The sequence below is a fragment of the Bufo gargarizans genome, chromosome 2, assembly GCF_014858855.1.
Source record: "Bufo gargarizans isolate SCDJY-AF-19 chromosome 2, ASM1485885v1, whole genome shotgun sequence".
Taxonomy (NCBI): domain Eukaryota; kingdom Metazoa; phylum Chordata; class Amphibia; order Anura; family Bufonidae; genus Bufo; species Bufo gargarizans.
Window position 1 is genome coordinate 477,518,848 of NC_058081.1, and position 27,558 is coordinate 477,546,405.

The window sequence follows — 27,558 nt, forward strand, 5'->3', positions numbered from 1 at the left end:
TCAAGGAGAACCGCATTTGCTACAAGTGCTGCTCATCTACATCACATATTGCCAAAGACTGTCAGGTTAGTGTAAAATGCACAGAATGCAACAACTCAGATCACAACACGGCCCTACATCCTGGGTCTTCCCCATGGACCTCATCACAAAGTAACAGTGCCAGAGAGCATGGCGGGGAGGAAAGTAACTCTGAAGCTAACCCACCAGCAGTTACTTCACAATGCACTGAAGTCTGTAAAGGACTCATAGGCGGCAGGTCCTGCTCAAAAATCTGCCTAACAAAAGTATACCCAAAGGGCTGCAGAGACAAAGCCATCAATGTTTACGCCATCCTAGATGACCAAAGTAATGCATCCCTAGCCAAATCTACTTTCTTTGACATTTTCAATATCAAAGGGCCCGACACTCCTTATTCTCTAAAGACCTGTGCAGGTACTGTAGAAACAGCGGGGAGGAGAGCTAATGGCTATCTAATTGAATCCATAGATGGTAAAACGTGTCTTTCCTTACCAACTATTACTGAATGTAACCAAGTCCCTGATAATAGACACGAGATCCCTACACCAGAGGTAGCCATACATCACCCCCATTTACAGCGTATAGCCCATCTCTTACCAAAACTCGATCCTAACGCTCAGATAATCCTACTCCTAGGGAGAGATATCTTACAAGTTCATAAAACTAGAGAGCAGATTAATGGCCCACATCATGCTCCTTATGCCCAAAGGCATGACCTAGGATGGGTCATAGTAGGAGATGTCTGCTTAGGAAGCGTACACAAACCAACTTCCATTAATAGCATGCTTACAAGCACATTAGATAATGGACGTCCCTCTATCTTCCAACCATGTAAAAACAACTTCCTCATAAAGGAATTGCCACATAGTACTCAACTACCTTGTTCTTTCATAGACTCTGTAGACCACGACATAGCTTGTGACAGTGACAAAGATCACCTAGGTTGCTCAGTGTTCCAAAGGGCCAAGGAGGACAATCAGGTAGCAATGTCCCACGAAGACAGATTGTTTTTAGAAACCATGCAAAAGGAAATCACTAAGGATGAAACAAATAGTTGGGTTGCACCCCTTCCCTTCAGGCCTCAAAGGCAACGTTTGCCTAACAACAGAAAGCAAGTCCACAGACGTTTTGTCTCTCTAAGGCGTAGCTTCCATAAGAAGCCAGAAATGAAAGATCACTTCTTTACTTTCATGAGGAAAATATTTGAGAATGGTCATGCTGAGGTAGCTCCCACCCTCAAAAACTCAGAAGAATGTTGGTATTTACCCATATTCGGGGTTTACCACCCAAAGAAACCAGGTCAAATTAGAGTAGTGTTTGACTCTAGTGCAAAATATGAAGGCGTCTCCTTAAACGACGTCCTGCTCTCAGGTCCTGATCTTAACAACAAGCTCCTAGGAGTACTGCTTCGTTTTCGCAAAGACTCTGTTGCCTTCATGGCGGACATTCAGCAGATGTTTCATTGCTTTCTCGTTAAAGAGGAACACAGAAACTTTTTGAGATTTCTTTGGTTTATTGACAATGACCCCACAAAGGATATTGCGGAGTACCGCATGCGGGTACATATCTTTGGTAACAGCCCCTCCCCTGCAGTTGCAACTTATGGTCTCAGACACTCTGCTCAGGAAGGCGAACTAGAATATGGGTCAGATGTCAGACAATTCGTAGAAAGAGACTTTTATGTAGATGACTGTCTAAAATCACTACCCACTGTTGAGGGTGCAATAAGTCTCCTTAAGAGAGCTCAAGAAATGCTTGCATGCTAAAACCTGAGACTCCACAAAATAGCCTCCAATAGTAAGCAGCTGATAGAAGCATTTCCCTCTCAAGACCACTCAAATGACCTACAGAGCTTAGACTTAGGGACTGACTCCCTTCCTGTACAACATAGCCTTGGTCTCCTCTGGGATCTAAAATCAAATACGTTTACTTTCCAAGTCAGCCAGGAAGAGAAGCCCTTTACCCGTAGAGGTGTCCTGTCTGCCATAAACAGTCTTTATGATCCCTTAGGATTCACTGCCCCTGTTACAATCCAGGGCAAATCACTACTTAGAGACTTAACTCAGGAAACATTGGATTGGGATCACCCACTATCCCCTGAAAAAAGAAACTTATGGATAGAGTGGAGAAACTCCCTAAAGACTTTATCTAGTCTGCATGTTCCACGTTCTTACGCTCCTGTGCCATCCACAGAAGTAAAAACACAAAGACTCTATGTATTCTCTGATGCGTCCGTCAAAGCAATTGCCGCTGTAGCGTATCTTAAAACTATAGACAACAAAGGTCAGTGCCACACAGGGTTTGTCATGGGCAAAGCAAAACTCGCACCACTTCTCGAACATACAATACCCAGGCTAGAACTCTGTGCCGCTGTACTAGCCGTTGAACTAGCGGAATTAATTACAACAGAGATAAACCTAGAGATTCGAGACACCGAGTTTTATACAGACAGTAAAGTGGTCCTGGGCTACATTTACAACCAAACTAGGCGTTTTTACGTTTACGTTTACGTTAACAACCGAGTGTTCAGAATCAGGAGGTCCACTTTCCCAAAACAATGGCACTTTGTACCTACTGACCATAACCCAGCAGACTTAGCAACCAGGTCAGTTGCTGCCAGTCACCTTAAGGACACAATTTGGTTCACGGGTCCTGCTTTTCTATACAACTCAGAACATTCTTCTTCCTTTGACTTATATGAGCTGTTAGATGCAGATTCTGACAAAGAAATCCGCCCCCAGGTATCTGTACAACTCACTGTAAATTCGTACAATCAGCTCGGTAGTCACCGTTTTATCAGGTTTTCCACCTGGAAGTCACTTGTGCTTAGCACACATAGCCCGTTCCTTCAAGCATGCCCCATTTGTTATGGAATGTAACTGCAAAGGTTGGCACCATTGTAAGAATGGATACTCAGTAAGTGAGCTAGAACAATCGAAAAATCGAATTATTTCTTCCATGCAACAAGAGACATTCCCTAAGGAACTCTACTGCATCAACAACAAAAAACCTGTGTCAAAAGACAGTGTGTTAGTGAAGCTCGATCCAGTCCTTGATGAGAATGGTCTGCTAAGAGTGGGAGGGCGGCTTAAAGAGGCCAAATTAGGGTTTAATGAGAAACATCCTATCATAATACCTGGTCATCATCATTTAGCTTCCTTGCTTGTAGAGCACTACCACAGTAAGATAAAACACCAGGGCCGACTATTCACCGAAGGGGCATTACGTGCTGCTGGGCTGTGGGTCGTTGGTGTAAAAAGGTGTATTAACAAATGTATATTCAAATGCATCATCTGCCGGAAACTACGTGGGGGCTTACAAACGTAAAAAATGGCCAATCTCCCATCCGACAGGGTTAACATGGACCCTCCATTTACTAATGTGGGCCTTGATGTGTTTGGTCCCTGGTCCGTTATCACATGTCAAACTAGAAGTAGCCACGCTAGCTCCAAGCGATGGGCAGTCACTTTCAGTTGTATGTCACTTCGAGCCGTCCACATTGAAGTTATTGAGTCTATGGATACTTCTAGCTTCATAAATGCCCTCAGGCTCTTTATCGCAATCAGAGGTCCCGTAAAACAAATCCGTTCTGACAGAGGCACAAACTTGGTTGGAGCTGCTAATGAGCTAAAGATTCTCTCCAACTTGGATAATAACAGTGTAAAAAGATTCCTTAGTGAGCAAGGATGCACTTGGATTTTCAATTCCCCTCATTCTTCTCACATGGGAGGAGCCTGGGAAAGAATGATTGGCATAGCCCGCAGAATCTTGAACTCTATCTTCCTACAAGTGGGTAATGCTAGACTCTCTCATGAATGCCTTACAAACTTTATGGCCGAAGTCTCAGCCATTATCAATACCAGACCCTTGGCCCCGATATCAAATGACCCAGGAGATCCAATACTGCTTACGCCTGCCTCTCTACTTACCCAAAAGACTGGTATAGTGAGTGCTCCTTCTGGAGAGTTTGGGACCAAAGATCTATACAAACGCCAATGGAGACAAGTGCAAGGCCTTGCCGATACCTTCTGGAATAGGTGGAAGAGGCAATATCTTCCCACCTTACAGACAAGAACCAAATGGCACACAGTCAAGCCCAACCTAAAACCTGATGACATTGTTCTTGTTAAAGACTCTCAGGCTCAAAGAAATCATTGGCCTTTGGGCCTCATTATTAAAGTTTTCCCAAGTGAAGACGGACATGTCCGTAAAGTAGAGGTCAAGATTTTCAAACAAAATGAGACCAAACTGTTTATCAGACCTACTTCCGAACTAATCCTACTGTTATCTGTTGAGGACTCTAATAGTGACATCGGCTGATGTCAAGCGGGGAGTGTACTGTCTTCTCTGCATAGTTTGTTAATGTGAGTGCTCATGTGTGTGCCTTCAGCACCATCTAGTGACCTTTAGCTGTAAGTGCATCTTCTGCCTTTTTAAGTTATGCATATTCATTAGGTCACCTGACTTCCTGCTCACAGTGCTTTCTGGGAAAGAGACAGGCTCCTGCTTCCTTTTCTCCTCACCTCATGGAAGGAGCAGCTGCACATTGTGTGTCTCTTACTAAAGCATCGTCGGTAAGGGATTTATTTATGTTTTTGTATTGGTTTTGTGTACATTGTGCTGTATACTCAGTTCTTGTATGTTCATTTTCCTATAGTTTACCTTATCTACTGCCGGTTAATAAAAACCACAGACTACAGAAACAAGTCTCATCTTATTAACTAGTAGAATGGTGATATCTGCCTGTTGAACTGCATACAGACCCCGGGGGTACATGTTGTGAGAACAGGACAAACTACATCAGAAAACAGTGTCTGTACCGCAGATTCCAATAATCTGGGCCTAAAATAGTGTCCATATTCTGTGGTGTTCTGTGACATATACAGTACGCCATCCGAAAACTGTTTATTTAGGGCAAATTCCAATAATCTGGGCCTAATCTAGTGTCCATATCCTGTGTGTTTCTGTGACATATACTGTCCTGCATCAGAAAACTGTGTCTTTAGCGGAATGTAAAAAAATCTGCGCCACATCTAGTGACAAAACCATTAATATGAAGAAGTCGAGCATTAAGGGACGGGAAAGTGGGCGTGATGCTGATGGTGCACGCAGAGGCCATGGCCCTGGGTGCAATAAAACTGTGCCTGCTGCCAGTGCACCAGAAAAAAAAATCCACCGTAACCAGCTTCATGTCCAACTTAGCTGGGCGACGCAGGACAACACTGTCCAAGTCGGACCAGTGAGAAGAGATGGTCGGTTGGATTGCTGAAGATAATGCTTTCAGTCGGTTAAGCACCACCCTCTCTTCCACCAAGTCCAGTCTCTGTAGCCAAGAGTCTTGTCAACCGAATCCTCTCTCTGATCATCGCTCCTCCCACCATGCGGGGGCTTGCCAAACGAGTGATCTCACACTTGGATATTCTGAGTAGCTCTTTCCAGAACAACTATTACATTTGGCCCTTGCGCACAGCACGCTTGAAGAGAGACCTGAGATATTGTGCCCTGATTCCCAACCTCTTGAGCCTTCACAGTCTCAAGAAGATGACGGTGGTGAACGGCAATCATTAGTTCACGAGGTGGATGATGATGAGACACAGTTACCAATCACTGAGGTTGTGGTTAGGTCAAGTCAGGAGAATGAGCAGAGTGAGGAAGTGGAAGCAACATGGGAAGGTGAAAAGCCGAGCGAGGACAGCAGTACAGAGGGAGAGGGATCCGCAGCACCGTAACAGGCTGGAAGAGGCATTGGGGTTGCAAAAGGGAGAAGTCGGCCCACAATAAACAGGCCCCCAACCGTTACACTGAGCACCCCCATGCGTAAATCTACCTTGCCAAGGGTAGATGTTCCGCAGTATGGCGCTTTTTTGACGAAAGTGCAGATGAAAAATAAGTGGTAGTTTGCAACCTGTGCCGTACCAAAATGAGCCGGGGCGTGAACACTAGCAACCTCACCACCACCAGCATGATCCGCCACATGGCATCCAAGCACCCTAATAAGTGGGCTAAACGCCTGGGTACACAATCTGGGTTTGTGGGTCACACCACTGCCTCCTCTTCCCCTGTGTTATGCACTGCTGGCCAATCCCCTGTCGAAGGCGCAGGCCCGGATGCCCCTCGCCCCTGCACCTGGACCTTCGCATGAACCATCAGCAACAACATCCACTTCCCTGTCCCAGCGCAGCTTCCAAATGTCCTGAACACAGTCATTTGAACGCAAGTGCAAATACCCACCCACCCACAGGCAGTAGCACTAAATGCGCAACTAACTCTAAATTACTGGCCCTTGAAATGTTGCCATTTAGGCTTGTGGACACTAAGGCCTTCTGTAGCCTGATGTCGGTGGCTGTCCCTTGGTATGCAGTCTCCAGCCGCCACTATTTTTCACCTCGACATCTTGACTGTTGGTACTCTGGCACACATGGCTGACTTCATGTTAGGCTGCATTTCCAGCGACCCTCGCGTTATACGCATTTTAGATAATACAGATTACTGGGTGTTCACCCTTTGTGACCCCCGCTACAAAGAGAACTTCTCATCTCTCATTCCTGTAGTGGAGAGGACGAGTAAAACGGTGCAATACCAGAAGGTACTTGTTTTTTTCTACAAAATGTTCCATCTGACAACACTGGCGGCAGAGTCCGTACTTCCTTAGGCAACTGAGGAAGGGAGACAATGGGAACACACAGCAGTTCCAACAAAGGCAGGGCAACACTCTTCAAGGCACGGGACACTTTCATGACACCCCACCAGCAACCTCACCCAGAAGCGCGGCCGAGGATGAAAAAGTTTTGGAAGATGGTGAAGGAATACATAGCAGACCGTGTCAGCGTCCTAAATGATCCCTCAGTGCCTTATAACTACTGGGTGTCCAAGCTGGACATGTTTCACTGAAGGTGCTGGCCTGCCCTGCCGCCAGCGTTTTGTCTGAGCGTGTATTTAGTGCTGCTGGTGGCGTTATAACAGATAAGCGTATCTGCTTATCCACTGCCAATGCTGATAGGTTGACTCAGATAAAAATGAACAAGGGATGGATTGCCCCTGACTCCAACAGAGGACAGCTGAGCTGATTATGAACATAAAGGCAATTTCAACTATCATTTATAATGTATTCAATCTACTGTAGTGTATTCCCATGCACCTTTTCCACCACAAAAAAAGAGTATATGGTTGAATCTTGTTTTCTCCTCCTCATCCAGATTGCATATATTCCCTCCACCCTAATTGTTTTTAATGGGGACAGCTCACGAGCAGGCCCTCGCCCCTAATGTTTTAGAGGGTCAGCCCAGCAGCAGGCCCGCGCCCCTAAAGTTTTAGAGGTTCAGTTCAGCAGCAGACCCTCACACCTAATGTTTTAGAGGGTCAGTTCAGCAGCAGGCCCTCACCCCTAATGTTTTAGAGAGTCAGTTTAGCGGCAGGCCCTCGCCTTTAATATTTTAGAGGGTCAGTTGAGCCGCAGGCCCTTGCCCCTAATGTTTTAGAGGGTCAGTTGAGCAGCAGGCCCTCTCCCCTAGTGTTTTAGAGGGTCAGCTCAGCAGCAGGCCCTCGCCCCTAATGTTTTAGAGCGTCAGCTCACCGCCAGCAACTCGCATATAATGTTTTAGAGCATCAGCTCACCAGCAGGCACTCAGATATAATGTTTTAGAGCGTCAGCTCAACAGCAGGCCCTGGCACATAATGTTTTAGAAGGTCAGTTCAGCAGCAGGCCCTCGCCCCTAATGTTTTAGAGGGTCAGCTCAGCAGCAGGCCCTCAAAATTAATGTTTTACAGGTTAGGCTTACCAGCAGGCTCGCACCTGAAATCTTTTACTTGGTCAGCTCACCTGCAGGCCCGCAACTCAAATGCTTTACAGGGTCAGCTCACTTGCAGGCCCAAACCTAAAATCTTTTACAGGGTCAGCTCACCTGCAGGCCTGCAACTCAATGTGAATGAGGCCCTCCTTTATGTGATATACAGGTTGTATCGGAGTGGTTCTTCCTTGTAATTTTTAGCAGCACTTGCACTTTATATACAAGTAAATATACAGGAAAGAAATTTTCCTATAAAATCGATTTTTTACTTTGGTTTTGTGCGCAAAACCTTAATTAGATTGTGGACCTGGTGATCAGTTTAAGACCTTTTAAGCAGCATCAGCAGGAGCATGGTGATAAAAATTAGTGGCAAGGTGACATTGTGTGGAGATGGCAGCATGAGGAGGCCACATAGTGGCACAACGACTTAGTCTGCATAAAAGGCTAAGGCCACAGATTGTTTCCATCTGCATCTTTCTAAACAATCTGTGGAGCTGTATCACGGTCAACTGCAGATTAATGCAGCCATCACATTCAAGTTGGGTTTGTTGGTTCCACCTCAGCTCACCAGCAGGCCCTCACCTAAAATCTTTTACTGTTTCAGCATACCTGCAGGCCCGCGACTTTAATCTTTTACAGGGTCAGCTCACATACAGGCCCTCGCAAATAACTTTTTAGAGGGTCAGCTCAGCTGCAGGCCATCGCATAAAATGTTTTACAGGGTCAGCTCACCCGCAGGCACTAACATATGATGTTTTACAGGGTCAGCTCACCTTCAGGCCCGCAACTCATGCTGCCTTGCTTTGAAGTAGTAACCGTAGCCGTTTATCAGGCTCCCTCTCTGACATGGAACCCTGATCCCTCTTTACCCATGATCACCATGGTAGGCGGATAAAAGAACATCGAATGTTGATAGGGAAGATATCCAAATGGATTGTGGACGTCACAGGGACGTGCGATTAGGCAGAAGTTATCTAGAGTCAACAAAGCTGCAGCAGGGCCTCTCCTATATAACATTTCCTCATCCAAAATACTGCAGTGACATTCCCTGTCATTTTTTATTACTCATTCCATTAACAGGGAATCTTAAGAGTCCTGTATTGTTATTTATCGTCACTACCTCCACGAGTCGGGAGTGGGTAATTGCAGCGCGCCTGCTGCCTTCCTTAGATTTTTCTGCTTTAATAATTTGACCCACCGTCTCCACCAAATCAGATTTCAACCATTGACCTCCCTTGGATGTGGTATCCCTTTCTCAAGCTCCCTCTCTTGCATCGAACCCTGATTCCCGTTACCCGTGATCACCATGGCAGGCGCAGAAAAGAACATCAAACGTTGATAGGGCAGACATCCAAATGGATTGTCGCCGTCATGGGGACGTGCAATCACCCAGAGGTTATCTAGAGTTACAAATGCGGCAGCAGGCCCTCGCCCCTAATGTTTTAGATGGTCAGATCAGCAGGCCCTTGCTCCAAATGTTTTTGAGGGTCGTCAGCAGGCCATCAATCATAATTTTTCAAGGGTGTGTATGAAGCCCTTCTTTATGTGTAACAAAGGGTGTTTTGGAGTGACGGTTCCTTGTAATTTTTGGCAGCCCTTTTATTTGGTGCATAGGCTTTATGAGTGTAGGAGTCCCACTACCTGAACAATTGTACCACAATGTGAATGAGGCCCTCCTTTATGTGATATACAGGCTGTTTCGGAGTGCCTCTTGCTTGTAATTTTATTGCCGCACTTGCACTTTATATACAATTGAATATACAGGAAAGAATGTTTCCTAACAATTTTTCCTGTAAAATTGTTTTTTTGTTTTTTTTGTGTGTGTATTTTTGTTAGTCTGTAAAAGTGGCTTACAACTCGAACAACATGGTTCCCAGCAGCGACCTGTGAGTCCAAGATGCATCCAGACATCGTCCCCATGGTGTTCCCGATCCATTTCGGTTGTGTTTCTGTCACTTTCTGACCTTTTCCAATGGACCACACACCCTCCCCTTTTTAGAGCAGGAGGTGCCTGGTTGTCTCCCATTGACTTCCATTATACTCGGGTGCTCAGCCGAGCACACGAATATAGCAATGTGTTTGGGCCGAACACCCGAATACTTTGGTGCTCGATCATCACTAGTTTGCTCATCTCTATATTCTATTCTTTGGATATCTTTCCTAGAAAGCCAAATGTATTTAAATTAGCTTGACTGACAATGCCAGCAGAATTGAGATATGCAGATTTGCATCTATTCTACCCAGAAAACAGGAAGAATAGATAGCGGGAAGAAAGTATTCCCTGACATACAATATTTTTGGTCTCCCTAATGATAAAGAGCACCACAAATAGTACTCTCCAAGGCCAGTGAGCTATGCAAGGCAATTTTTTGTTGAGATATTCTGGTTCTTTTTGTTCTTCTGGATGGAGATATAGCTGTATCATTTAGAGAATTGTAAGTCTGGTTAGGATATTTGAGTTTTCTTTGTTGTTTTGATGGAGAATTCGACAGCATGCCTCACTTTCAGTTGAATATTATGTGTGTGGTGTGGAGGGTATTTCTCCTCTTCTTGGATCATCTTTATTTGCAGAAGCTTTTATTTGCAGAGTCTTAGGAGACCATAAAGTGTTATATATCAATTTTAAGGCTAATTGGAACATATTTGATTAGTCAAGAATCGTTTCAGGTCTGAATGAAACTTTCTGAAATGTTTGCCAAATCAGATCTGAAACAAATTTGAAGTTTGCTAATCTCTAGTTAAAATCCTTTTCTTTTTTTTTTTTTTTAAAGATCAGGATTAAATCCAAATTGATAGAATGTATTTGCTCATCTCTAGTATGTATATTTGTACATACAGTTGCAAGAAAAAGTATGTGAACCCTTTGGAATTATATGGATTTTTGCACAAATCGGTCATAAAATGTGATCTAATCTTCATCTAAGTCACAACAATAGACAATCACAGTCTGCTTAAACTAATAACACACAAAAAATTAAATGTTACCATGTTTTTATTGAACACACCATGTAAACATTCACAGTGCAGGTGGAAAAAGTATGTGAACCCTGGGATTTAATAACTGGTTGAACCTCCTTTGGCAGCAATAACTTCAACCAAACGTTTCCTGTAGTTGCAGATCAGATGTGCACAATGGTCAGGAGTAATTATTGACCAATTCCTCTTTACAGAACTGTATGAGTACAGCAATATGTCAAGGGTGAAGTTTGCAGATAGCCGGAACTTATGAATAAACAAACGACTGGCTTGATCCTAAACTAAGGAGCTTATAGTTGAGCCCTATAAAACCCTAAGAGCTCTCCCTGACTGCTATGCACATGCAGGGGTCTCGATGGTAGTCAATTGCATGCCCACGTACCTAAGTCTGTGTGACACCTGAAAAACCTATAATAGTGAGGGGACACGACCACCGGCTCCCTGCACTTAATAGAGACAGAGTCAGGGTCACCTAGAATCAAGCCAGCAAGGAAACACAATAAAGTAAAGGACTTATCTGAGCAAACAGCAGAAGCAGCCTCCAGCAGTGAACACTTCATCCAGGAAGTAGTATAAACCGCAAAGTGAGGCAGTATGGGAGGGAATATAAAGGAAGATGATTAGTCTAAATAAGTGACACCTGGCAAAAGGAAAGGAGATGAGAAAATGAAACCAAAACAAAGAACATCATACAAGAGGTAGAGAAGAACATCTGCCAGACCTTCTCACAGAACTGGCGGTGACACAATATTCTTGGTATGTCTGGTTTGAATCGCTTTCTTGAGGTCATGCCACAGCATCTCAATCGTGTTGAGACCACTCCAGAAGGCATATTTTCTTCTGTTTAAGCCATTCTTTCGTTGATTTTCTTCTATGCTTTGGGTCGTTGTCCTGTTGCAACATGCATCTTCTGTTGAGCTTCAGCTGGTGGACAGATGGCCTTAAGTTCTCCTGCAAAATGTCTTGATACACTTGGGAATTCATCTTTCCTTCAATGATAGCAATCCGTCCAGGACCTGACGCAGCAAAGCAGCCCCAAACCATGATGCCCCCACCACCATACTTCACAGTTGGGATGAGGTTTTGATATTGGTGTGCTGTGCCTCTTTTTCTCCACACATAGTGTTGTGTGTTTCTTCCAAATAACTCAACTTTGGTTTCATCTGTCCACAAAATATTTTGCCAGTACTGCTGTGGAACATCCAGGTGCTCTTGTGCAAACTATAAACGTGCAGCAATGTTTTATTTGGATAGCAGTGGCTTCCTCTGTGGTATCCTCCCAGGAAATCTATTCTCGTTTAGTGTTTTACGTATCTTAGATTTGCTAACAGGGATGTTAGCATATGCCAGAGACTTTTGTAAGTCTTTAGCTGACACTCTAGGATTCTTCTTCACCTCATTGAGCAGTCTGCGCTGTGCTCTTGCAGTCATCTTTACATCTTTACAGGACGGCCACTCATAGGGAGAGTAGCAGCAGTGCTGAACTTTCTCCATTTATAGACAATTTGTATTACCGTGGACTGATGAACAGCAAGGCTTTTGGAGATACTTTTATAACCCTTTCCAGCTTTATGCAAGTCAACAATTCTTAATCGTTGGTCTTCTGAGAGCTCTTTTGTGCGAGGCATCTTTCACATCAGGCAATGCTTCTTGTGAAAAGCAAACCCAAAACTGTTTTTTTTATAGGGTAGGGCAGCTGTAACCAACACCTCCAATCTCATCTCATTGATTGGACTCCAGTTGGCTGACACCTGACTCCAATTAGCTCTTGGAGATGTCATTAGTCTAGGGGTTCACATACTTTTTCCACCTGCACTGTGAATGTTTACATGGTGTGTTCAATAAAAAACATGGTAACATTTAATTCTTTGTGTTATTAGTTTAAAGGGGTTGTCCGGGATTAGGGACCATTGTTTACTAGCATTGCACATACACCCACGTTACATACACCCATGTCCTACTTTTTCAGCATGTTTCCAAGTACCCTTTTTATCCAAAACCTTTCTGGCAGGAAGTAACTGATTCCTTTCAGTCAGTGATGTACCGGGTCCCTTGCAGGGGAGGAAAGCTTCCTCTTCCGCTGCTCAGTGAGCCCGGTGACGCCACTGACAGTCTAATTAGTTATGCAAAAGTCTGGGAGGGGCAGTAACTCTCCAGGCCAAGATTGTGCTAAGCTCCGCCCCTCCAGTCCGGTGACGTCACCGGGCGCCGACAAGGGACCAATCAGAGTAGTCCCTTGCCGGCATTCAGTTGCAGTCAGAGTCTAATGTAATTCAAGTAAGTCCCCCCTCGATCCGTCCGCTCCTGCTGGTGTCGCATCCATGTGGTTGCGACATGTGTAAAATGCTCCCCCAATGCACTCCTATATATTACAAATGCCGATCGCCCAACCCCCGCCCCCCCCCCCCTCGATCCGTCCGCTCCTTGTGGAGCTGATATGTATTACTGATGGCAGCAGAGAGCTGTGACAGTGTGACAGTGTCATGGTCTTACCTTCTTGCTGTTCTCCTTCGTTTGACATGTGCTGGCGGCCATCTTGGTTTCTGGGTTTCTTGTAGCCTCCCACCCTGCGGCTTCTCCTTCCCACTGGGAGGAGCTGGATGCCTAGCTCATATATATAGGAGGTCTGTGGCTTCAGTTCCTTGTTTGGTCCTCCTGTGTTCACATGCTTCTAAGACTGCTGCTGCTTCTGGTTCCTAATCCTGGCTTCGTCTGACTACCCTGCTGGTTCCTGATCCAGGCTTCGTCTGACTACCCTGCTGGTTCCTGATCCAGGCTTCGTCTGATTACCCTTCTGGTTCCTGATCTCTGGCTTCGCAAGACCCTGCTTCGGTTTAGCCATCCGTTTGGACTTTTGCCTTACAGCTTGATTTTCAATAAAGCCTTCTTATTTCCACTTATCTCTTGTTGTACGTCCGGTTCATGGTTCCATGACATTAGGACCAAGCCATGAATTCTGACGGTACAGGGCCATCCTTGCTACCTACGCTGGTTGCCAGACTTGATCAGCAGGATCACCTGTTGGGTTGGTTCGCTGTGGCGTTGCAAACCCTGCTTGAACGCACGGCTCATTTAGCTTCCGTTGCCGATGGGTCGGTTGTCGCTCCTGGGCCCGCTCCTACTGCCGCTCCGGTTGTTGCGCCAGAGTCTACCCCGACACCTGTTGCTGCGCCTGCGGTGTTTCGGGGTATGACCGGTTCTGCCCCCCTTCCACAGCGCTTTGGGGGAGAGCCAACTCAGTGCCGAGGTTTCCTTAACCAGGTGGGCATTTATTTCGAGTTGCTGCCACATGCCTTTCCTACTGAGAGATCAAAGGTGGGCTTCTTGATCTCGCTGCTCTCGGACAAGGCCTTGGCCTGGGCCAGCCCTTTATGGGAGAACAACAATCCGGTGGTTGCCGAGTTTTCCGGTTTTGTTGCTTCTCTTCGGAAGGTATTCGATGTGCCGGCTCGTGCTGCCTCTGCTGCGAAGCTCCTTATGTCCATCAGACAGGGTTCACGATCCGTAGCTGAATACGCCATTGAGTTTCGTACCCTGGCAGCAGAGGTGGGCTGGAATAATGAGGCTCTGGTCGCTGCTTTCTCTCATGGTCTCTCGGATGCCTTGAAGGATGAGGTTGCAGCTAAGGACCTACCAGTGGAGCTTGAGTATCTTATTTCTTTCCTGATTTTGATTGACACCAGACTCAGGGAGAGACCTTCCTTTAAGGAGAGCCTGCGGAGGCCTTCTAACAGATTGGCGCCTACGTTTGCTGTCCCACCCGTGCCTCCCTCTCCTCCCACGCCTCCTGGGGATGACTTGTCTGGGGGTGAACCCATGCAGCTGGGGTTTGCTCGCCTGTCCGAGGGGGAGAGGGTACTCCGGAGACGCGAGGGCCGATGCATGTACTGTGGTCTCGGTGGGCATTTTCGGTTGGCATGCCCGAACTGTCCGGGAAACGCTCGCACCTGAGATCCTGTCGGGGGCAGATCTTGGGTGGAGTCTCCTCGTCCCCGGTTTCCCGTGTTGACAAACCACTGATTACTGTTGTCCTCTCCTGGGTCGGGGGCTCGGTGACAACCCAGGCGTTGGTGGACTCTGGTGCTGGTGGTTTGTTCATTGATAGTGTGTTCGCTGCCGCCAATTCCATTCCTCTGCAGCCTCGAGGTTCCCCACTGGCTCTTGAGGCGATAGACGGCAGACCCCTTCTGCCGCCACACGTGACTCAGGAGACCCTTCCAGTGGGGATGGCCATTGGTGCCGTTCACAGAGAGTCGGTCTGTCTCCAGGTTATTTCGTCTCCACACTACTCGGTGGTCTTGGGGTACCCCTGGCTCCAGAAGCATAATCCGACTTTCGATTGGAGATCGGCCGAGATCCTCTCGTGGTCACCGCAGTGTGGGGCTAGTTGCATCCATGGGCCTGTCAAGTTGCTGTGTACTTCCTCGGACTCTCTGTTGCCTCCTGAATACGAGGAGTACCGGGATGTATTCGATAAGGTGCGTGCGGTTGCCCTACCTCCGCACCGCCCATACGATTGTGCCATAGAGTTACAATCTGGTGCCGTTCCTCCTCGTGGCAAAGTCTATCCACTGTCGGTAGCGGAGAATGAGGCCATGGAGGAGTACGTGAGGGAGGCGCTTTCACGCGGACACATTCGCAAATCCTCGTCCCCGGCAGGGGCTGGATTTTTCTTTGTGAAAAAGAAGGGCGGTGAGTTGAGGCCTTGCATCGATTACAGGGGTCTCAATCGCATCACGATCAAGAACGCTTACCCGATACCCTTGATTTCCGAGCTGTTCGATCGCCTCAAAGGGGCCACGGTCTTTACCAAACTCGACCTGAGGGCGGCATATAACCTGGTAAGGATCAAGGCGGGCGATGAGTGGAAGACCGCGTTTAACACCAGGACCGGTCATTATGAATCCTTGGTTATGCCCTTTGGGTTGTGCAATGCGCCCGCAGTCTTCCAGGAATTCATCAACGATGTTTTCCGTGACCTGTTGCAGCAGTGTGTGGTGGTCTATTTGGATGACATCTTGGTATATTCTGAATCCATGGAGGCCCACATTCTGGATGTCAGACGAGTGTTGCAACGGTTACGAGAGAACAAGCTGTTCGGTAAGCTTGAGAAATGCGAATTTCACCGATCCCAGGTAACCTTCTTAGGTTACATCATTTCCGCTGAGGGGTTCTCCATGGATCCTGAGAAGGTTTCGGCTGTCTTACAGTGGCCCAAGCCCAGTGGTCTTCGTGCCCTGCAGCGCTTTTTGGGCTTCGCCAATTATTATCGGAAGTTCATCAGGGACTTTTCCATGCTAGCCAAACCTCTCACGGATCTGACCAGGAAGGGCAGTAATCCCCAGGTCTGGCCGCTCGAGGCCATCCGAGCTTTTGAGGCTCTAAAGTCCGCCTTTGTGTCGGCTCAGATTCTGTCGCATCCCAACCCTGGGTTGCCTTTTGTCCTCGAGGTGGACGCGTCTGAGACGGGAGTAGGCGCCCTTCTGTCTCAGCGTAGAACACCAGAGGGTCCTCTGCTTCCTTGTGGGTTTTACTCCCGGAAACTGTCTTCCGCGGAGTGCAACTATCAGATTGGTGACAGGGAGTTATTGGCCATCGTGCAGGCCCTTAAAGAATGGAGGCACTTGCTCGAGGGCTCGGTGGTTCCGGTTCTCATCCTGACGGACCACAAGAATCTGACCTACCTCTCTGAGGCCAAGAGATTGACACCACGTCAGGCCAGATGGGCTCTGTTCTTGTCACGTTTTAATTACGTGGTCTCCTACCTACCCGGTTCCAAGAACATCAGAGCGGATGCCTTATCACGGCAGTACTCCGAGCTGTCCGGGGAGGAGTCGATTCCGACTTCGGTCATACCTCCGAATCAGATCCTGGCCGCCATTCGCACCAGCCTGACCTCTCCCCTGGGTGAGCAGATTTTGGCGGCTCAATCTGGTGCTCCCTCTGGGAGACCCAACGGCAGATGTTTTGTGCCTGAGGAGTTGCGCACTCAGTTGTTGCGAACCTACCATAACTCCAAGGCCGCGGGGCATCCTGGAAAGAATCAGCTGTCCTGGGCTGTTTCACGTCTGTTCTGGTGGCCTTCTCTACGTTCCGACATCGCTGCATATGTAGCGGCATGCTCCGTTTGTGCCCAGAGTAAGTCCCCTCGGCATCTTGTGGATCGGTTTTCCAAAATGTGCCACTGTGTTCCTCTCAAGAAGTTACCCTCTGCACAAGAGTTGGCCTCGATTTTTGCCAGGGAGGTCTTCCGGTTGCACGGTTTGCCCAAGGAGATTGTGTCGGATCGGGGGAGTCAGTTTGTGTCCAGGTTCTGGCGCGCCTTTTGCTCCCAGTTGGGGATTCATCTCTCTTTCTCCTCGGCCTACCACCCTCAGTCCAATGGGGCCGCAGAACGATCCAATCAGGCCTTGGAGCAATTCCTTCGTTGCTATGTCTCCGATCACCAAGACAATTGGGTTGACCTCCTGCCTTGGGCTGAGTTTGCTAGGAACACGGCGGTGAACTCTTCCTCTGGGACGTCTCCCTTCATGGCCAATTATGGGTTCCAACCTGCCGTGTTACCGGAGGTATTCTCTCCCCAGGATATTCCGGCTGTGGAGGATCACCTTTCCGTCCTACGTGCTTCTTGGGTACAGATCCAGAGGTCCCTTGAGGTCTCTGCGCAGCGCCAGAGACTCCAGGCTGATCGCAGACGAGCGCCCGCTCCTTCCTACCAGGTCGGAGACCGCGTATGGTTGTCCACCCGCAACCTCAACCTTCGAGTGCCCACTCCCAAGCTGGCGCCTCGCTTTGTTGGTCCCTTCCGAGTGCTTCGCAGGGTAAACCCGGTAGCCTATGCCCTTGCGCTTCCTCCTGGCATGCGGATCTCCAACGTGTTTCATGTCTCCCTGTTGAAGCCACTGGTGTGTAATCGTTTCACTTCCTCGGTTCCTCGGCCTCGTCCGGTCCAAGTGGGCAATCGTGAGGAGTATGAGGTGAGCAATATCCTGGACTCACGCCTAGTCCGCGGCCGGGTGCAGTTTTTGGTCCATTGGCGTGGTTATGGTCTAGAGGAGCGTTCCTGGGTTCCCTCCGCAGATGTCCATGCTCCTGCCTTGCTCCGAGCCTTCCACGCACGCTTCCCTCAGAAACCGTTCTTTACTCCGCGGAGGAGGGGCCCTTGAGGGGGAGGTACTGTCATGGTCTTACCTTCTTGCTGTTCTCCTTCGTTTGACATGTGCTGGCGGCCATCTTGGTTTCTGGGTTTCTTGTAGCCTCCCACCCTGCGGCTTCTCCTTCCCACTGGGAGGAGCTGGATGCCTAGCTCATATATATAGGAGGTCTGTGGCTTCAGTTCCTTGCTTGGTCCTCCTGTGTTCACATGCTTCTAAGACTGCTGCTGCTTCTGGTTCCTGATCCTGGCTTCGTCTGACTACCCTGCTGGTTCCTGATCCAGGCTTCGTCTGACTACCCTGCTGGTTCCTGATCCAGGCTTCGTCTGATTACCCTTCTGGTTCCTGATCTCTGGCTTCGCAAACCCTGCTTCGGTTTAGCCATCCGTTTGGACTTTTGCCTTACAGCTTGATTTTCAATAAAGCCTTCTTATTTCCACTTATCTCTTGTTGTACGTCCGGTTCATGGTTCCATGACAGACAGCTAACGCTAACACCCTGCTGGTGTCGCAACCACATGGATGCGACATGTGTAAAGTGTCCCCCAATGCGATCGCCCAACCGCCGCCCCCCCCCCCCCCCTCTCGATCCGTCCGCTAATTGTGGAGCTGATATTTATGCCGCATCCATGTGAAGCTCCCTCTCTCTACCATCACGCCCCTGTAGCGGCGTGATCGTTGCCATGGCAACCGGACCCCTAACAAAGGCGTCCTGGTTGCTATGGACCTAAGGCTAATCAGACCCGGGTCTGATTAGCCTTAGTGCAAAAGTAGCACTGACAATACAGTGCATTGAAATAGATGACTATTGCAATGCACTGTATTAAAGTATTAAAAATTGTCTTTTATCCGTTCATTTATTCGTTAAAAAAATTAAATGAATAAAAAAAAAAAAGCATTATTTGGTATTGCCTTGTCCGTAACAACCGGCCCCATAAATATATCACATTGCACACCATGTCCGAAAAACACCTTAAAAAATATCATAAAAACTGTTAAAAAAAAAAAAAGCCTTTTTTTTTTTACCTAACATCACATAAAGTGCTTCAACAAGCGTTCAAAAAGGCGCATGTCCCCCAAAATAGTACTAATCAAACCGTCACCTCAACCCGCAAAAAATGAATAACTCTTTCACACTAGCGTTCGATCGGATCCGTTCTGAACGGATCCGATCATATTAATGCAGACGGAGGCTCTGTTCAGAACGGATCCGTCTGCATTAAATTGGCAAAAAAAAAGCTAAGTGTGACATTAGCCTGAGCGGATCCGTCCAGACTTTTACATTTAAAGTCAATGGGGGACGGATCCGCTTGAAGATTGAGCCATATTGTGGCATCTTCAAACGGATCCGTCCCCATTGACTTACATTGTAAGTCTGGACGGATCCGCACACCTCCGCACGGCCAGGCGGACACCCGAACGCTGCAAGCAGCGTTCAGGTGTCCGCCTGCTGAGCGGAGCGGAGGCTGAACGCCGCCAGACTGATGCAGTCTGAGCGGATCCGCATCCATTCAGACTGCATCAGGGCTGGACGGAAGCGTTCGGGTCCGCTCGTGAGCCCCTTCAAACGGAGCTCACGAGCGGACAGCCGAACACTAGTGTGTAAGTAGCCACAATCGGTCTAAAAATTAAAAAACGGTGGCTCTCAGACTATGGACACACTAAAACAATATTTTTTTGTTTCAAAGCTGCTATAATTCTGTAAGGCTGGTTTAACACGGGCGTTGCGGATTAGTTCCGGATGCGTTCAGACTGCGTTTAGTGAAACTCGCACTATTTTGCAAGCAAGTTCAGTCAGTTTTGTCTGCGATTGCGTTTAGTTGTTCAGTTTTTTCCGCATGGGTGCAATGCGTTTTGATGCGTTTTCCACCCGCGTGATAAAAAACTGAATCTTTACAAACAACATCTCCTAGCAACCATCAGTGAAAAACGCATTGCACCCGCACTTGCTTGCGGATGCAATGCGTTTTTCACGCAGCCCCATTCACTTCTATGGGGCCAGGGCTGCGTGAAAAATGCAAAATATAGAGCATGCTGCGATTTTCACACAATGCAGAAATGGTGCAGGAAAAACAACGCCCATGTACACAGACCCAGTGAAATGAATGGGTCAGGATTCAGTGCGGGTGCTATGCGTTCACGTCACGCATTGCACCCGTGCGGAAAACTCGCTTGTGTAAAAGGGACCTAAAGCTCTCAGTCATGTTTAGGGATCTATATGGGAGCGTGGCCCTTATAGCATGACGCTGTCAGCGATGTTTAGGGATCTATATGGGAGTGTGGCCCTTATAGTGTGACGCTGTCAGCGATGTTTATGGATAGATGTGGGAGTGTGGCCCTTATAGTGTGACGCTGTCAGCGATGTTTATGGATAGATGTGGGAGTGTGGCCCTTATAGTGTGACGCTTTCAGCGATGTTTAGGGATAGATTTGGGAGTGTGGCCCTTATAGTGTGAAGCTGTGAGCGATGTTTATGGATAGATGTGGGAGCGTGGCCTTTATAGTTTGTTGCAGTCTGCTATCCCTACAGTGGTGCACCTACAGGGGGGGTCCAGTGGGTCTGGATGTAATGCGGGCATTTGTGGCAGCGGTGGGGGGGGGGGGGGGGCGGGGGACAGTAGGAGATGAGCGCCTCCATTGTGGAAGCAGTCATCTCCATATCTAATCCATCTGTATCGCTGTCCTTAGGACAGTGATACAGATGCCTGTGCTGCGGCAGGGGAGGGAGAGGTGTGTCCCTCCCCTGTTCTTCTGATAGGCCGCAAGCACTAATGCCTGCAGCCCATCAGAAGCCGGCTCAGGCGGTGCGAAGACGTCATCATCGCATCGCCTGAGCCGGGCAGCACACAGCAGGGACACAGTCCGGAAGAGGCCTGCATCGCATCGCTGCTGATGGAGGTAAGTATCAGTGTATTTTTATTTTTTTTGGGAGGGGGGAGCTGGCACTATGGGGGCACTAAAGGGGAGAACGGCACTATGGGGCATCTGGTGGTATTTTTATTTTTGGGTGGCACTTCTTACTGGCACATTATGGGGGGGGAACCATGTGGGAGAGGAGCACTATGGGGGCTCTAAAGGGGCTTATTTATTTTTTTACACGTTATGGGGGGCACTATAGGGGAGAACGGCACTATGGGGCATATGGTCGCACTATAGGGGCATTATTTGGGGGCACTATGGGGAAGAGGGGGTTCTAAAGGGACCTTTTTTCTTATTGGCACATAGGGGCATTATGGCATCTGGTGGCACTAAGGGGGCATTTTTTACTGTTACATTATGGGAGGCACTATAGGGGAGGGCGGCACTATGGAGGAGTGGAGCACTATTGGGGCATATGGTGGCACTTTGAAGGGGCATTTTTTACTGGCACATTATGGGGCGGCACCATGGGGGAGAGGAGCACTATGGGGGCATCTGGGGGCTCTAAAGGGGCTTTTTTTTATTGACACATTATGGGGGCACTATAGGGGAGAATGGCACTATGGGGCATCTGGTGGCACTATAGGGGCATTATTTGGGGGCACTAAGGGGAAGTGGGGGCTCTAAAGGGGCCTTTATTCTTATTGGCACATTATGGGGGCATTATGGAAAGAGAACGTCTACAACAAAGGTGACATCACTGGAAGTAAGAGGTATGTGGCGCTATGTAGGAGAGGAGATGCTCCGGCTCCTTCCCCTGCCATTTGCAGAAGGAGGATTCAGAGATGTGTGAGGACGGCCAAAGGGGGCAGCAGGCCACGGGCGGGTGGCAGATGGTGGGGGGAACCACGGGCCTTGAGCAGGGTCTGGGGAGGGAGGAGAGCGGAGGAGCTTCCTGGCTGTAGCCGGCTGTCTATTGTATAATGTGAAGCAGGCAGTGCAGCCAGGACAGACCTCCCCCTCTCTCCGTATGATGTGTCGACAGGCCTCACCTATAGAATGACAGCTGTACAGTGTTTGTTGGGAGTGTCCTATTATATGTAGGAGGGGCTTTTAATAATGGGCAGGGCAAAAAAATTGCGGCGCGCCATATTGTTATTTTCCTACACATGCCACATTTTTTTGCCTTTCGTACCCCGCCTAGACAAAATTCCTGGGTGCTCCCCTGTATCCCTAAGGTTGTATACAATGAGTAACTAGCACAAGTAAAATTAAAAAAAAGTATTTATCAAATAATCTGACACTTAGGATGTTTCTAAATATGGTGCGTTAATGTAATTTAAAAATTGGCTAAGTAGTGAAGGTTTTTAAAATACATTTTTGGAATATTTATTGACAATGATATAATTTTTTTTTCTATCAGAATGCCGTCTTGCATTGTACGTGGATGCAAGACGAATGAAAAAAAAAAGGGACCGTTCCATCATCCTCCATTCTTTTCCTCGTGATGTGGAACGAATCCGCAAATGGCTCAGACAAACAAGTCAGTACCCTCATAATCTGGAAGAAATGGTTGTAAAAGTGAAGGAGGGGACACTGTTTGACAATTATAGAAGGTGTTCATTACATTTTACAAATGATGCGTACACTCATCATGAAGACCGTAGAAGATTAACACCAAATGCTATCCATACTAAATTTCCATGTCAATCATCTATTTTTGAACCATCGGCAGAATTGCAGGAACATCCAAGTAGTAGCCAGCAAACAGTAACTCACTCTGTGTCCCTTGCCACAAGCATAATTCCTTGTGTTAGTGCTAGCACTGGATCAACTTCTACAATGACAGTTACCTGTACAAACACAGCTACAACGACTACATCATCAGTTTCTTATCACCAATTCGTGGAGCAAAATTTATCTATGAGAAGCATAAATTTGTATACTGCTTCAGGAAAACAGGTGACAGATGCCACCAAAAGAAGCCAACCTCAGGAAGAGGCACTACCAAAAAAAAAAAATTTTTAGACAAAGCCTGTTCAATCTAGAGACTACTACTCCACCGATTTCCACCCAAACACCAGGCATTGGCTCAAGATCTTGGCCACAAAGTCAAATACAGTTTGAGCATAACTATTACTACAGAACTGCTGACACGGTTGGCACCTCAACGTTGCTTTCAACAGTTACCACGGAAAACATGGATTTACAAAATGCAAACAGTCTGCAACCTTATTCGCAAACCCGGTCTTTTGCAGTGAACACTGAGCATTACATAATTAAAAAAGACAAAAAAATTCAAACATATTTCAAAAGAAAAAATAAAAGAGTACAATGTAATATTAGTGGAAGTATTGACAATGAAACGGTTATTGAAGACACAATTTCTTTATTGGACCCTGAAAAATTATTGTGTGAATTGAGTAATGAATCTGAACACGATAAAATTCAGTCCCTGCCCCGGCGTTCTTGTAAGAAAAAAATAAAATTTTCCAACCAATTTCAAATAGGTCCCACAAATGTTTTTTATTCAACTGCTAAACCGTTTCTAAAGGATATGTTGATGAAAGAAATTACACTTGAGCCAACAACATCAACTGGGAGAAAAAGCTCTGAGTTATTGAGAACGTCAAAGCCAATGAAAGAGGAAACGCTAAAAAAATTATCCTCTAATATTCGGTTATACCTCCGATTTTGAGGACAATGACCAGCTATGCACTAGTTTTGATGAATTGTCACCTATCATGAGTCCAGAGGTGGTTGTGGAACATAGAGTGCCAGAAATAGAGGAAGAAAATGTTGATCCATCAGCTACTACTTATGAGGACCCAGATGACGAAACGTTCCATCCTTCTGAATCAGAAACGGAGTTAGAAGAAAGTTTTGTGGCTCATAGTGACGAGGATATAGATGTTGAAGAAGAATTTGAAGTTCGTGAACATGACTGTATTAGCCATGCAATGGAGCCAAAATATATAGTTTTCGATTGCTCTTTACGTCTTCTATTATCACTAGTACCATGTCAATCAAGATCAAAGTGTAATGGCAAGCTAACCGCGTTTAAAAAACAAAAAATTGGAAGCATGATCAGTGTAACCGTAAAATGTTCAAATGGCCATGTTTTAAATATATGGAATAGCCAACCCATACATGGCCGTAAGCCAATCGGAAATGTTCTTTTATCTGCAGCGGTGGTTCTAAGTGGTTCCAGCTTCCACAAAATAAAGCATTTTTTAAACATCTTAAAAATGCAGTCTATCGGTAAGTCCAGTCACTATAACAATCAAAAACAGTTTATATTTCCTGCAATAGATATGCAGTGGAAGAAAGAACAACAGCAAGTCTTATCGGACACAAAAAAAAACTCAGTTTGCCTTGCAGGGGACGGACAATCGGATAGTCCGGGATTTTCTGCCAAGTACTGCATATATACATTAATGGATTATGCAACAGGTAAAATTGTAAGCTTCACAGTGGAACAGGTCGTACCACCACTAACATCTGTTGGTCTAGAAAAAGTCGGATTAAAAAACAATGTCGATTACCTTTTACAGCAGGATGTAGACATCCATTTAATTGCCACAGACCGGCATATGTCAGTGCGTAAGGAGATTTGTGAAAATTACTCTTATATAAACCATCAGTTTGATGTGTGGCATATGGCAAAATCAGTTGGAAATAAGGTGCTTGGTGCCTTTAAGACCCGAAGTGGAGCCATCTTAGCGCATTGGGTTCAAGCGGTGAAGAACCATATCTGGTGGTCAGCTAAGACTTGTGGAGAGGATGGTGCACAGCTTGTGATGAGATGGAATTCTTTATTGCAGCATGTGACCAATGTACACGAGTGGACAGAACCTCAGGAATTTCCATATTGCCTTCACGATCCCCTAACGGAAGAACAAATTTCTACTACAAAATGGCTCACTGTGGATTCACCAGCAATGGATCTACTTAAACAAATTGTATTAAATCCTTCCCTACAAAGAGATCTAAAATATCTAACCTGTTTTTGTCACACAGGAGATTTGGAGATATACCACAGTTTATGCCTGAAATATAGACCAAAACGAATACACTACTACATTGATGCCATGATCGCGCGTTCACAATTAGCTGCACTGGACCACAACAGAAATGTGGAAAGAGTAAGAGCAGTTGTGAAACATGCCACCGCTACTAGTGACGCCGAAGGCAGTTATCGACATCATGTGGAGTTTTCGAAAGGACGATAGTGAAGACTATTTATGAGCCAACCTCACAAGAATTTATGTTGGATATTATGGAAGATGTCATACGAATTTTAAAAAAGGAACTGGTACATTCTTGGCTTCCAAAAGCAGCTGAACTACCAGACAACATTGCATCTGTACCGAAACCGGATCGAAAAGAGTTAATCCAACAACATTTAACCCGATATTAGTTCAAATGTTATTGTGTATTGCGCAATTGGGTATGCTGCCTGGTTTAAATTGTCTGTATGGTTTTAAAAAAACAAAAACGGATATACCGTATTTTCCAGAGTAGAAGACTACTTTATAACCCCTGAATTTTTTTTCAAAAGTCTGGTATTATCTTATACACTGGTTGTCGTCTTATAAGGAAGGTCCTCCTTCCCCCTGTGTTGCCCGCTACCACCAATGGCTTAGCATAATCCTCCCTGTCCTGCGTCTTGGGTCCTCTTGAGCAATCGTGCTCCCATCTTAGCTATGTACTATACTTTAATGTGACGACTCAAGGGAGCATATTGGGACTAGAGTTTGTTAAAATTTTTACAGTAGCAATTATTATTAGTAGTTATTCCACAAGGTATCGACTAACTTTGCTAAGAAAAAAAATTCAGCTCATAGGAGCAAATACATTCTAATAGAGTATGGAGCTCCAGCGATGTAAAGTTTTAGAAGGAACTGTTATGCACACATCTTCATAGGCAGATTTACGATTTGCTCATGCCTAGTTATAATAAAAAAAGAATTTTGTTGTAAAATAAAATAGTTGTGTTCATAGTTTGTTGTATTTTTTCTCTTTAAAAAAAAATTTCAACATTACAATGTAAAAAGTTTTTTATTAACAAAGATTTCTCAAAACCTTATTAAATACTTTCATTTATTTTATCATAAATATAACATACAACTAAGGCTACTTTCATAATAGCAGCAGGGAAGTACAGCCTGTTCCAGAGGGTGAACAGCCAGTTGGATCCATGCTGCCATTAGTTCATGTCTGCCGCCGGACTGCCTCTCTGTGCCAATTCACTATAACACAGAAGTGCACAGTGAGAGGCACCCAAACTAAAAATACCACAAGCAATACTTTATTTCAGCGGCCTCTGTCCCCACCACCATTATAGTGAAATGGGATATATGTATGTATGGGGGCACACGTGAACTAGCGTCAGGGTGGATCTGTCAGGCTGTTCAACAGCTGGAACAGCCTGCCAGACTGCCCTGCCTCTAATGTGAAAGTACCCTAAAACAGTGGAATTGAACAGATTAGCATTTATAATAAAATATACAAACAACCACTAATAATTTTAGAAAAACACACTTTCTGTACGCATAACCAAAACATTTTTTATTTTTTTTACAAAAAACTAAATAAATAAGCCAAGTACCGGTAGCTGCCTGGCTGAAAATGGGGGTATGTCCAAGTTCAGCTCTGAAACTATACAACCCTTTTAAATATTTCCTTACCGATTCTCATGTAGTTCAAATTCACGTTGAGTGATTTGTGCACCGTATTCTATTAGTTCGACCAGATAACTGCGATCGATTACTTTTGTTGTAAAAAATTGATGTAGAGTTACACAGGGAACCTCAACCAAAAAACTTGACATCTGGGCATACTCATGGCAACATAAGCTTTCTTCCAATCTTGGCATTTTTTTGCAGTTTCCACATTTGCACCAATTCGTGTTTACAAGACGACCTTCTGGATCTTCCGGAGGACGTGGACGTTCTTCATCTGGGCCCCTATGTGGGTCATTTTGAAAAGATAATGGATGTAGTCTGTCTTCTGAAGAAACACCCTCTCTCAGTCTTGCTAGAAGCCCTGTAAATTGCTGATACAAAAAATAAATATTTAACCTACTATACAGTCTCACTAGACATGCATGTTTAAAATATAAAGTACAGTTTTTTATAGACATATTTTTTTCTTTAAAAAGTGTGTGAAAAATGACCCTGCGTTTTATTTGTCAAGTAATGATGAGCCGCTCCCATTAGTACAGGCGGACCGGGAAGTGGTGAAAGCTTTGTACTCCCCGCTTTCTGGTACACATTTGACAGTTGTGAAGGCTGTGGGCAGAATTCACAGCACAGTGGGTGGCAGGATGAAAACGATTGTGCTGGAGGAGAGGATCCACGTCGTCCGGAACATTAATTTTTTTTTTTTAAACCCATAGTAGGCTGGTGGGGGTTGTTATGAAGCTACAGTGGGCTGCTATATGGATAATGGGGGCTGATGAGAGGCATGGGACTATTATCTGTGGTCTTATTGGGGTCATTAACCTTGGTGTCTGATTTGAGTTCTTAGTGGGGCTCTCACTTGAGGTCTGATTAACATTAGGGGGGTGATTGCTGGTCTGAACAGAGGCCAAATAAATAAAATATTGTTCCCCTCTAACTAGCGTTCGGCTGTCCGTTCGTGAGCTCCGTTTGAAGGGGCTCACGAGCGGCCCCGAACGCTTCCGTCCAGCCCTGATGCAGTCTGAATGGATGCGGATCCGCTCAGACTGCATCAGTCTGGCGGCGTTCAGCCTCCGCTCCG